At 42.1% G+C, this 13,165-nt stretch overlaps 1 protein-coding gene across 8 annotated transcripts in view; it reads right to left on the bottom strand.

Annotated features, from left to right (window-relative positions):
- The window catches only part of NCKAP5 (NCK associated protein 5), a 1,067,666-nt gene that overhangs the window by 917,336 nt on the left and 137,165 nt on the right, over positions 1-13,165 (bottom strand). Inside the window, exon 1 of one of the 8 annotated variants that reach the window (XM_089329311.1) lies at positions 4,489-4,645. The exons of the other annotated variants lie outside the window; for them this stretch is intronic. The gene's annotated coding sequence lies outside the window, so the exon portion shown is untranslated. Of the gene's footprint in view, positions 1-4,488; positions 4,646-13,165 lie in introns of those variants that run through there. 8 annotated transcript variants of the gene reach the window in all.

Below are 13,165 nucleotides of genomic sequence, written 5' to 3'. Positions count from 1 at the left end.
TAACTTGACTCACTCAGACCACTGCCATCAAGCAGCCTTCCAATCTTATTTGAGTTCCAAGTGGTTTTACTTACAGAAGAATATTGCACTGACTATAGAATATAAGCAAATAATCTTTGGGGAAGTCATACTTTTAGAACAAAGCTGAAGCTTGGTGTTTGATTCTTTATGCTCTTTACTGATGTATGTGATTAGTGTATTTGTTAGCCCTGGCTGCCATAACAGGATAACACATGCAGGACGGATTAAATAAGAGAGACTTATTTATTTATGATTCTGGAAGCTGGGAGTCCAAGTTTAAGGTAATGACAGGTTCCTGGTGATGTCTTTCTCCATGGCTTGCAGATGGTTATCTTCTAGCTGTGTCCTCTTGCGGCCTTTGTGTATACACATCTCTGACTTCTCTTCTTCTTATGAGGACACCCCTTCTTTCATATTAGAGTTCCACTTTCTTGATCTAATTAACCTTAATTATGTATCTCCAACAGTCACATGGAGGTTAGGGCTTCAATATTTATTGTCCAGGGAAAGGACAATTCAATCTCTAACAGTTTCAATTAGCTTTTAAAATGTGATCACATCTGAGTGTACTAACAATCAAATTCCTGAGTCTAAAAACCTGAAGGAAACATTTGAGAGGCAGCAGCTACTCCCAGGCCCCTTTCCTCTGAGCCAGTCATTTGACTGTGGGCCTTGTAGCCAAAACCACTCACCTTGCCCCACTCTGTTCCATATTCACTTGTACCATGGTGCTTCAAAAAGTCCATGGAAAATAAAGTTAAATATTAGTTTATTTTGGTGCAAAAAAATCTTGAAATACATGCATATAAGTTCATGGAAAAAACATACTATGAAAACAGCTATACATGGACTTAAACTTTGCACCAAAATAACCCTACCTTTTAATTTCATTTTTACACTAACTTTTTTTTTTTTTTTGACAGGCAGAGTGGACAGTGAGAGAGAGAGACAGAGAGAAAGGTCTTCTTTTGCCGATGGTTCACCCTCCAATGGCCACTGCGGCCCGCGCACCGCGCTGATCCGATGGCAGGAGCCAGGTGCTTCTCCTGGTCTCCCATGGGGTGCAGGGCCCAAGCACTTGGGCCATCCTCCACTGCACTCCCTGGCCACAGCAGAGGGCTGGCCTGGAAGAGGGGCAACCAGGACAGAATCCGGCACCCCGACCGGGACTAGAACCCGGTGTGCCAGCGCCGCAAGGCAGAGGATTAGCCTAGTGAGCCGCGGCGCCGGCTTTTACACTAACTTTTTAAAAATATTTATTTTATTTGAAAGTCAGAGTTAGAGAGAGAGAGATCTTCCATCAACTGATTCACTCCCTAAATGGCCACAAAGGCCTAGGCTGGACCAGGCCAAAACCAGGAGCCAGGAGCTTCTTCCAAATATTCCACACAGGTGGCAGGGGCCCTAGTACTTGGGCTATCTTCTGCTGCTTTCCCCAGGCCATTAGCAGGGAGCTAGACCAGACCTGAAATAGCCAGGAAATGAACCAGCACCTATAAGGGATGCCAATGTCACCGGCAGCAGCTTTACCCACTACACCACAACACTGGCCCCACTAACTTTTTGAAGTATACTGATGCAAATAATATGATAGCGTCTTGTTGACCAGAGGGTTGCTATTGGATTCTGCCAGTGGAAGGCAGCTGGAGAAGATGAGAAGGCAGTAGGAAGGGAGAAGCCATTCTGTTTCAGGCTCTGACAGAGGAACATCAAAGGCAGGTGACTGATGGCAGGCTGCAGCAACTTCCATGATTCCTCCCAGAGCTCAGCCAAGAAAAGGGGCATAGCATCCCAATCTATGACTGCCACCACCTTGTTCCTTTTGCTCCTCCAACCCTTCCAACACCTTCAAAATATTCCTTGCATTAAAGTCCACTCTGCTTTAAATATCTAGAGTAGTTTCTCTTTTCCAGGCTTGACAGTGTGGGATGCACACTCCATATAGACACCTTTGGCCCAGTACCAGCATTCCTTGGGAAATACCTGGACTCCTCCCTATGGGCTTCTGAAATAACACCCTGGATTCTCTTCTAATAAACCCTGGAGAGTGGGCAGGGATAGTATTTATGTTCTGTATTCTCCCAGATGGTACTGGAAGACTGTTGAGGATCATTTTTTTGTTTGCTGAGTAAAGGAATGAATGACGGTTTACAGTTGTCTTTGTGACTACATAAAGAGCAGGGCAGCAAGAGCAAAGAAATCCTACATGCATTTGTTACAGTGGAAGTATTTCAGCCAAATACTTCCACTCATGTGGTGGAATGAGAAGACATGCCAAGATGGCCGCTGGCAACAGAGCCTGCCTAGCAACAGGCTGTGATTGGATGGCTTCAGAAACTGCCTGGCAACAGGGTGTGACTGGTTAGGGCATAGACCGCCCCTTGACCAGATTGGCTGCCTTGACTATACAAGCTGTTGTAGGAACTGAAATAAATGAGTCTGTGGGCTCCTTGCCTCAGGCCTGCTTTCACCTGACTCCTGGGGTCTGTGTGGTGACTCCATGCCTCTTGCCCCCACCACGCTCCTCCTCCCAGAAATGAATCCACCGCAACACACTCAAACCCAAGTCTCCAAGATAACACATTATCATGATTTTAAAGTATCAGCAACCTAAACATTACTCTTTAGGTCAGGCCTAACTTGCCCTTACAAAGCAGGAATGGGGGCTGGCGCTATGACATAGCGGGTAAAGCTACCACCTGCAAATGCCAGCATCCTATATGGGTGCCGGATGATCACTGATTTGAGTCCCAACTGCTCCACTTCAGATCCAGCTCTCCGTTATGGCCTGGGAAAGCAATGGAATTTGCTCAAGTGCTTGGGCCCCTGCACCCATGTGGGAAACCCAGAACTAACTCCTGGCTCCTTGCTTCAGACTGGCTCGGCTCTGACCATTGTGACCATTTGGGGCATGAACCAGTGGATAGAAAACTTTCCCTCTCTCTCTCTCTCTCTCTTCCCTCTGACTCTATAACTCTGCCTTTCAAATAAAATAAACAAATCCTTAAAAAAAAGTGTGTATTTTCCCCATATCTTCTCACAGTTCAGATCACAAAAGAGCACACATCTACCTCAGAGTGACAGGTAGGAATCCTCTCCCTCTCTCCATGGGGAGAAAAAGCAGTCATGAGTTAAATGAAGACAGGAAATTAAGAATCCTTCTATTGATGGGTGATTATTGATACTAACCTTCCCTCACCTACCCTCCAACATATATCTTAAGCTGATGAAACTATTTTACACAGCATCTAAGTTGACCTTAAAAAACTTTTGTGGAAAAAATAAATTCCTTCAAAGACAGTAATGACCTTTAGTGCTAGGCAGACATTGATATTTCTAAAGATAACAGCAATTTCCATTTTCTGCTAGATTTTGTTAATAGGCTATATAATTTTCATAAAACAGTAACTAAACAGCACCAGTAAATAAAATTTCAAAGGCATAAGCTCTCCCATGCACACAGTCACACACACACTCAGATATACACAAATAGGACATCATTTTCTGCACCCAATTTCTGCCCTGTGGTCCCCCTACTTCCCATCCTTGCTTTGGTATATTAATGGCAGTGCCAGAAGAAATGTAGAAAATAAAAAGTCAAAGGAGTTCACACTTAGGCATCAGAAGATTTGATTTCATAAGTTCATATCTATTAAACTTCTTGGTTCTCTTTGCCATGAAAATTGAGACAATTCCTAACTCCTCTGAGTTTATATTTCTTTTGCCTTTCTCACCAGGTTACTGTTAAGGTTCTAGTGAGATAATGCTCAAGAAAGCCTTTCTATGTTTAGATGTAAGGGATTTTTTGGCTTCATAAAGTAACAAACAACCAAAATATGATCATTTGCAGTCTCATAACCATCCAGACATGGCAGATTTAGTGATATCTTCCCTGAAGCATCCACAACACTGGCTCCCACAAGCTAGCACACAAAGAACAACTGCAGAATAGAACCTGCTATCTTAGTCTATTGTCTGTTGCTGGTACTGGGTAACTTATAAACAAAAGAGGTTAAGTTAGCTCATAGTTCTGCATGCCACAAGTCCTAAATCAGATGACACATTTAGTCGGCTTCTGGTGAGGACCTTGTGCTGCTCTCGGTCATGGTGGAAAGCAGAAGGGAAAGTGGGCCTGTGAAATGACAGTAGGGAAAAGGGGGCAGGATGCCTTAGACAACCAGTTCTCATGACAGTTCACCCACTCTTGTGCAAATTACATTGATCCCTCTGAAAGAGCAGAGTCCCCATGATCCAAAGCCCTCTTAAAGGCCCCACCATCTCCCAACACCATTACATTGGTAGTTACAGTCCAACATGTGTTTTGGCAGAAACAAACCACACTGAAACTACACCACATGTCAAGGACAAATCAAAAGGGTAGCAAGTTTCCTGTGCTTGACAAGGTCACTCAATGGGTCTCCACGCTGGCTACAACTGAGAATCGCCTGGAGAACTTTGAAAACTTACCAATGCCCAAGCTCTACTCCAATCTCCAAGTATCAGAATATGGTAACAGCAGCCAGAGTTGACAATCACTATTGAAAATGCAATGGTTCTCAAACTCTGCTGCATATTAGGACCTCCTGGAGAGTCACCAAGGCCCATCCCCAGAACTAATGAATTAGGATGCCTAGGTGTGGGGGCCAGGTGTCATTGATAAAGAGGGAAGGGGAGGGGAGGGGAGGGGAGGGGAGGGGAGGGGAGGAGAGGAGAGGAGAGGAGAGGAGAGGAGAGGAGAGGAGAGGGTAAGTCCTCAAATTTCAAAGAAGCCTAAAATTTAAGAGGGAGATATTTATATAGTGACCAGTAAAATAAAAATGTGAGTGAATGAATGAATGGGTGAATGAATGAATGGGTACAAGATTCAGCAAAGAAGATTCACTTGTAGTGGGGCTAATCCTGAAAGACTTGCTTTTATTGTCACTTCTGGTATTGCCAGCTGATTTCCAGGCAGAAACCATTGCTACATTTTTACAGTGTATGAACCACAAGCTAAGAGAGAGATGGGCAGGAGGTTGGCCAAGAACAAGTATTTTAGCTCTGGCCACTACCCTGCAACCATCTGTTCCTTCTCACTCAGTCTTTCTTTGTAAAGACTTCCCTACTATTTATTTCCCTCCTCTGTCTGTTTTGCATTTATCACTTTAAGACAGGTTTCTAATTCATTACCTAAAATGTTTACACATTGCCTGTGAACTCCTAAGGAGAAAGCCAGTATAGGAAAAAAAAGACACATAAATATATTTTATAAATAAATAAATAAAATGTGCACATAACCCCAGTGAATTGGAAAAATACTTAGATAAGTGGCTAGGGAAAAGAATTTTCACACTGTGTCATCTGCTAACATTAATGAGTTAATTAAATTAGAAAAATTCCACTGCCAAAAGCAAAAACATCCAAATACGTGGGCTGCTGGGGGAATTATAGACCATGCTACTAAACACATTCTGTTCAAGCTTATTTTTTTTCTTCAAGCAGGCTGTGGAGAGCTACACTTAAAAAGCCATCCAATTTCAAGAGAGTATTTTCCATCTGGGGTCAGTTGGGAAAAGTATGTTCTAAACTCTGCAAAGCCTGCGGAGAGACAACACAAGTTGATAGGAAAACTGTTAATGAAAAGCAATGGTTTTTGAAAACCTAGCAAAGGGTTTAACTGTGATGGTCCCATGTACTACAGAATTAATCATTTTGCATTAATTATCTTTTTGCACAAGTGAAAAACCAAAATGATTCAGGAAATGGACATAGTAAATTGGAAGCCAATACATTTTTGTTAAAACTTTATCTGATAATTCAAATTTACCCAATTACCTAGCAGTTTGTTCACTTAAAGGGGTTACTCATTCTTTCATGGTAACCTCCCTCCCTCTACCCATTCATCCATCCATCCTCTAATAATATTGAAATGGATTTTAAAAAAGCTAAAATCCAAGTACATCAAGATTAAGAGATTAAACTTTAAAAACCCATTAACACACTGAAAACAGTGGAGAATTTCTAATAAGCCATAAAATACAGAATATGACATTAAAGATGTCCTAAGTCATAACAGCTGTCAAAATGAAATGTCTCAAAGATATTTATCTTTATCCACTCAGAGTGTAATCATATTAGGAATGTCATTCATTTATTAAGAGGAAGGTGGGATAAAACCTCTTTTTAAAAAAGGTAAAATAGTCAATTACCACTTAAGCTGAGAGCTAGAAAGAGCTCAGTTTTACACACTCATGTGTATACATATAGGTATAGCTACTTTGTGCATATATATACAAACATATAGTTATTTATGTATGAGGTTACTCCCAAAAGCTGATGAAAAAAGACATTCAAAGGTAAGCTTATTGTGGTGCAAAAAAAAAAAAAAATCAAAACCCAGGTATTAGTATTCTTCAAGAAATTCAGGGACAAAGTGTACTAAGAAAAAACAATGCATGAGTTTCAGACTTTTTTGCACTCACACTAATTCTCCTTTTAGTTCTAGTTTCCAATAACTTTTTGAAGTCCCTTTATGAATATGCATATATGTGTGTATTTATGCATAGAAACATATGTAACCATACATACACATACAGTCATCTCATCTTGTTATCATTTCCCCCATCATGGGAAATTAAAAAAACTTCTAATTATTTTGATTTTTTTAATGTGATGGCTTTGAAAGCTAAGGAATGAGGCTTCCTATGGATGGCTGGATAGACCAGTGCTTCTCAAAGGCATGCCCAGGAACCACTGGTGGATCCCACGGAACTGTAGTCTCTAAGTCACTGGGTGGACATCAGAGTCTGAGATTTTGCATTTCTAAAAAGCTCATGTTTCTGATCTGTGCAAAGTACTTTGATAGTAAAAAATCTGAAACTTACAACAGAGACTTAGCTGATGTACAGGTAAGAATGAAATTCCAAGATCTCTCATAAAGTTCTGCCTGCCCAAGTAAATGGTCTGACACCTTTGTTCTTCATGTAATCCACAGCACTTCCTGGAATACAGCCTAGATCCTGGACAGCAACTCTTGCAAGAGCTTTCACTCAGGACACTTGGGAATCCAAGGTGGGATTTAAATGGTATTTTCTACCACCGGTGTCAGCCCCACCCTCATCCTAAAGGGATTTGCTGCTCCTACTTCCCTCCCTACTCTCCTCCCCCTGCAAAGTCTTAAAAGGACCTGTCCTTTTGAAGTAGGCAGGCATACAGGCTAAAATTGATTAGATTTGTGAACTGGAAGACCACGCCTTTGCCACACCCCTGTGTGACCTCATGCCCCTACCTGAGGCCTTCACCACACCCCTGTGTGGCCTCATTCCCCCACCTGGCCACACCTGGGTGCCCACCAGCCAATCAGGTTAATTAACCACTCCCCTTTGGAAGTGGGTTAAAAGCTGGGACACATTGTGGCCCAGGGGTTCTTCTTCCCTGGCCTCTTGCCAGGAGGAGGCTTGCTGTAGCCCCGTGCCTCCAGGGCACATGGCCCTGGGGCCATGTGCTCTAGGCTTCCTGGCCCAGATACAGGCCTAGATGCTCTTCCATGTGGCTGGTTCCTGGTGCTCGGTATGAACCCCTATTCATCTCTCTTAAATAAAGCTCTCACTCTCCTATGCATCTTTCTCACTAAATAAAAGCTTAAAACGTACCATGCTGTCTCATTTATCTGTGCCGGTATTTAGAATTCTTCTCTAAATATTAGGCAAGAACCCTCTTGGGCTTATTAATGTTGGGGATTTAGTAATAAGCCCATGGTGAAATCGTATGGCACACCAAATTCTGGTAGTACATGTGGCACCCTAGATAGCAATTCTGGGGAACTTTAAGGGGCCACATTTTAGTGTAAATTTTAGGGGGTCTTTTCCGATTTCACTTTCTCTCCATTTCCTGATCTCTCCCCTTCTCGCTCTATTTCTGTCTCTTGATCTCTCTCACATTCTCCTCTCTCTTTTCCTTCTTCGTCCCTTCCCTCTGGTCTGTAGAGTTTCCCCCAGTAAACCCTTTCCCTTACAAAAAAAAAAAAAAGGTATCTTCTGGGCACCCCCCAGTGCAGTCATTGTCTCTAAAATTAGCCTAACAAGAAACTGCAAGGCTCTGGCTCTTCCAGGGACATATGACTCACACTGCTTTTCACAAGCACCCATCTCACAAGCAAGCTTTTAGTACTATTAGAAAGCTCCAGGCTAGGCACCAACACTGTGGTGTAATGGGGTAAGCCGCTGCCTACAACACCAGCATCTCACATCACAGGGCCACTTCAGAGTCTTGCCCACCCCACTTCCTATCCAGCTCTCTGCCAATGGGCTGTGGAAAGCAGCAGAAGATGGCCCAACTGTTTGGATCCCTACCACCTGTGGGAAGCAGGGCCCGGCTCCCACAACATGGCGCTGAGAGGGAATAAACAAGCTTACACAGTGGCTTCGGCTGCTTCATCAATTTGACTAATGAGTTGCAGGAGCTGATCCAACCTCTGATTGGAAAAAAGCGGCGTGCTCAGCACGTGGGTAGCAGAGCACGGATTGGTGAGAGAGGACTATAAAGGCAAGATAGAAGCGGCGTGGGGGGTATTCGCTTATGCGCCACGAGGTGCCTCAGACATCTCATACCAGGCACCGAAAGAATAACAAGAATGGGGACACACACCAAGTGGAATGCGGTTAGAATGCGGTTAGCACAGGAGCAAACTTGAGCACACAACGCAGAGTCATTCACTTAAACAACAGCGTCTGGTCCCATGTCGTTCTCCCGTGAGCCCGCGGAGGAGCAACAACCACCTATGTAGGAGACTCTGATGGGGTTCCTGGCTCTTGGCTAGCTACCACCTAACCCAGCAGACCAAGAGATGGAAGATCTCTCTCCCTCTCTAACTCTCTCTCCCCTCCTCCTCCTTTCCTCCCTTTCTCAGTCACACTGCCTTTCAAATAAATATATAAGTAAATAAATATTTTTAAAATGAAGTTCCAGTTTGTCTCTTGCATTCTCACCCAGTGGCCACAGCTCTTCAGCAAAAGTAGAAAGCTTTCCATACCTGAAGCAAACTATCCCAATATATATATACTCAATATTTTCTCTTGTGAGAAATTTCCCACAACCCTAACCCTCCTTGTAACTAGTAGCTTTGGGATCCGCAAGGAGAGAAGGCCTACACTTCTAGGAATGGAGAGTCCCTACCCGCACTTCCATGTCAAGGTCCCCGCGGGTGCCTAAAGGTCAACAAATGAGGATCAGACCTGCCTCAACCTTTAACCCCCATGCCCTGTCCTGTACCTACAAAAGGAGCCCTCCCAACCTCTGATGCTTCCCCCTCCCCTTCCCCAGCTTGGCTCCTGGCCCCCTCCTCCCACCCTACCTCTTTTGGGACCGGAGAACCTCACCTAGGAGCGGAATTCCAATAAAAGCTTGTGAATTAATTGATTCATCTGACTGGGAAGATTTGTTACGCACTGGACATCTTGCAGTAACCACTTCTGAAATGTCCTAGAACTTAACAACAACAACAAAAAACTTTGCAATGATAATGGTTTATTTACTGGTTTTAAAAAAATTACAACCTGTTAAATGTGTTTATTCTCTTTGCCAAAAACATAAGCTGTAAAAAATGAATACAAAGTATGATGTGAAAATTATGTATGTTCACTCACTCCCTTCCTCTCTTTCCACAGAGATAGTCAATTTTAACACTTTTGTCTACCCGTAGAAATATATATTTTTTATACAATGGGTTCAACATCTATTGTTCAATATTATCATCTGATATATTCAAAATGCTTGGGCCTAAGTTCTTCATAGTCTCATATTATTATTTGCATGAATAATCAAAAAATTGCTCATTAACTTATTGGTAGAAATTTAAGTAGTTGCTGTTGTTTTCTGCTTCTAAACAGCACTGCTATGAGCACATCTGTGCATCTTTTGTGCCTGTGTAGATTTTCTATAAAGCACAGATCTCCAGAACTGGAATTATAACATAAAAATATTAAAATTTTTATACAAGTTATCTAATTGCCTTCCAAAAACATCTTTTAAGAATATATACTACCTCCTAGCTATGAATGGGACTACTTGTGTTCAACACAGTTGTCACTGCGAACAGAATCGATCTTTTTTGTATAAAGATTCATTGATTTATTATTAAAAGAGTTGCAGAGAAAGGAGAGAGAGAGAGAGAGATGTTCTATCTGCTGGTTCACTCCCCAGATGGCTGCAACAGCCGCTGGCCCATGCCAAAACCAGGAGCCAGAAGCTTCATTTGGGTCTTCTAGCTGGGTGGCAGGGGCCCCAGCACTTGGGCCATCCTCTGCTACTTTCCCAGGCCATCAGCAAAGAGCTGGATCAGAAGTGGAGCAGCCAGGACAGGAACTGGAGCCCATATGGGATGCCAACATCTCAGACAGTGGTTTTAGCCATTATGCAGTAATGCCCGCCCCTAGAATCAATTTTTTTTTTAAGATTTATTTATTTGAAAGAATTACAGGGAAAAATAGAGACACAAAGAGAGGTCTTCCATCTGCTGTTTAACCCCTCAAATGGCCGCAATGGCAAGAGCTGAGCAGTTCAGCTCAGGCTCCTGAAATCAGGAGCCAGCAGCTTCTTCCAGGTCTCCCATGTAGGTACAGAGGCCCAGGGACTTGGGCCATCCTCTTCTGCTTTCCCAGGTACATTAGCAGAGAGCTGGATCGGAAGTAGAGCAGCTGGCACTTGAACCAGAGTCTATACGGAATGCTGGTGTGCCACAGCACCAGCCCCTAGAATCAATCTTAAAGCTTTTCCAAATTGGCTGTTTTATGAGAAAAAGATGCCCTCATTGTTCTAACTTACAATCCATGATTCTTAGTGAATGTGGGCATCTTTGGTGTTGTTCAGTCCTTTGAATTATTCTTCCCTGGATTGTCTGCTTAAATTACTTGCCTGCTTGTTCTTCTGTTGCTTCTTCCTTTTTTATTGCCTTATAAAAGCCTATACTATGCTTTGAATATTAATCCTTATTAATAAACATTGCAAATATTTTCTTCTAGTCTATGTTGAAGCTCTTCATTCTATTTGTCATTGTATAGAATGTTATGTTTTTACTATTATACTTAGTGAAATAAGCAATTTCCCAAAAGACAGACAACGTATGTTTTCCCTGATCTGAGGTACCTAAAATGCAATGCATTGGAGTGAAATGGAAATTCTGAGATTCAATGATTGTTTAGAACCCTTGTCTCTTCTGTTGAAGAACAGTGTTTTTTTCCTCATACTATTTGTTGAACTCTTTTACTTAGTGTAAGGTTAACTTTATGATCATTAAGTAAACTGAAATTAGATTTTATAAAAATTAAGAGTGGGAATGGTAGAGGGAAAAGGAAAAAAGGGTTGGAGCATGAGCAGGAGTAAGGGTAGGGTAGGAAGTATCATTATGTTTCTAAATCTGTATGTATGAAATACAAGAAACTTGTATAATTTAAATAAACTTTAAAAAGAAAATAATAAAAACCTCACTAATCCAAAAAAGAATGTTTTGTTACTGAGGCCACTTGAAAGTGAATCAGGGGATGGAAGATCTCTCTCTCTCTCTCTGTCTCTCAGTAATTCTACCTTTCAAATAAATAAATATTTAAAAAAAAGAAATTCAATAATCTGTAGCAGATAATTCTAAAAAAGAAATAGATCTTTAAAAAGCTTTACTTTCTTAGAAATTTTTAACAGATGTAAAACAATTATATCTATATGGAGTACTATGTAATATTTCAATTCACATATGCATGTGTAATACCCAATCAGGATAAACATATAACATTTGTTAATAATGACAACATTTGGGCCGGTGCCGCGGCTCACTAGGCTAATCCTCCGCCTAGCGGCGCCGGCACACCGGGTTCTAGTCCCGGTCAGGGCGCCGGATTCTGTCCCGGTTGCCCCTCTTCCAGGCCAGCCCTCTGCTGTGGCCCGGGAGTGCAGTGGAGGATGGCCCAGGTGCTTGGGCCCTGCACCCCATGGGAGACCAGGAAAAGCACCTGGCTCCTGGCTCCTGCCATCGGATCAGCGCGGTGCGCCGGCCGCAGCGCGCTGGCCGCGGCGGCCATTGGAGGGTGAACCAACGGCAAAAGGAAGACCTTTCTCTCTGTCTCTCTCTCTCACTGTCCACTCTGCCTGTCAAAAAAATAAAAAAAATTAAAAAAATAAATAAATAAAAAATAAAAAAAATAATGACAACATTTATCTCTTTAAGCATTTAGCATTTGTTAATGACATTCAAAATCCTATCTTCTATTCTTTATACAAAAATATAAAGTATGTTACCTGTAGTCATCTTACTGTGTAACATAATCCCAGAATTTGCTCTATCTAGCTATAAACTAATATCCATAAAAGAATGTTTTCCCAGGTTTTTCCCATCATCTCTCCTCAACCTCTTGTAACCACCTTTGTAGTTTTAGCTTCTATGTGATCACTTTATTTCAGACTTCACATATAACTGAGATCATCTGATATTTTGCTTTTCAGTGCTTGGCTTATTTCACTTAACACAATGATCTCCAGTTCCATCCATGTTGCTGTGAATGATAAGATTTCATCCTTTTTATGACTAAGCAGTATTCCATTGTGTGTCTGTACCACATTTTCTTTATCCATTCACTGATGGATAGACACTTAGATGGTTGTTTCCATTTCTCGGCTGTTGTGAATAGTGCTGCAATAAACATGGTAGTACAGATATCTCTTTGATAGATGAATTTTATTTCCCATATATATATATATATATATATATGAGTGAAACTGCTAGATCATCTGTTTGAAAGGCAGACTTACACAGAGAAAGGGAGGAACAGAGAGAGAGAGAGAGAGAGAGAGAGAGAGAGAGCGCAAGAGCGAGCGAGCAGGATCTCCCATCCATTGGCTCAGTTTCCAAATGGCTGCAACAGCTGAGAATCAGCCAGGCAGAAACCAGGAGCCTAGAGCTCCATCCAGGTCTCTCACACGGGTGCAAAAATCCAAGCACTTGGATCACCTGCTGCCGCTTTCCCAGGTGCATTAACAAGGAGCTGGATTGCAAGTGGAGCAGCAGGGACTCGAACCAGCATCTATGGGATGCAAGCACTGCAGACAGTGGTATAACTCTCTTTGTAACAATATCAGTCCCTATTTTTTTTTTCATTTAATTTCATTGCATTTTTGAAGA

This window comes from Oryctolagus cuniculus, chromosome 3 (genome assembly GCF_051225735.1).
Source record: "Oryctolagus cuniculus isolate XC-2025 breed Fujian yellow rabbit chromosome 3, ASM5122573v1, whole genome shotgun sequence".
NCBI classification, from domain to species: domain Eukaryota; kingdom Metazoa; phylum Chordata; class Mammalia; order Lagomorpha; family Leporidae; genus Oryctolagus; species Oryctolagus cuniculus.
The sequence above is the reverse complement of the archived record's forward strand: the minus strand, read 5'-3'. Positions and strand labels throughout refer to the sequence as shown.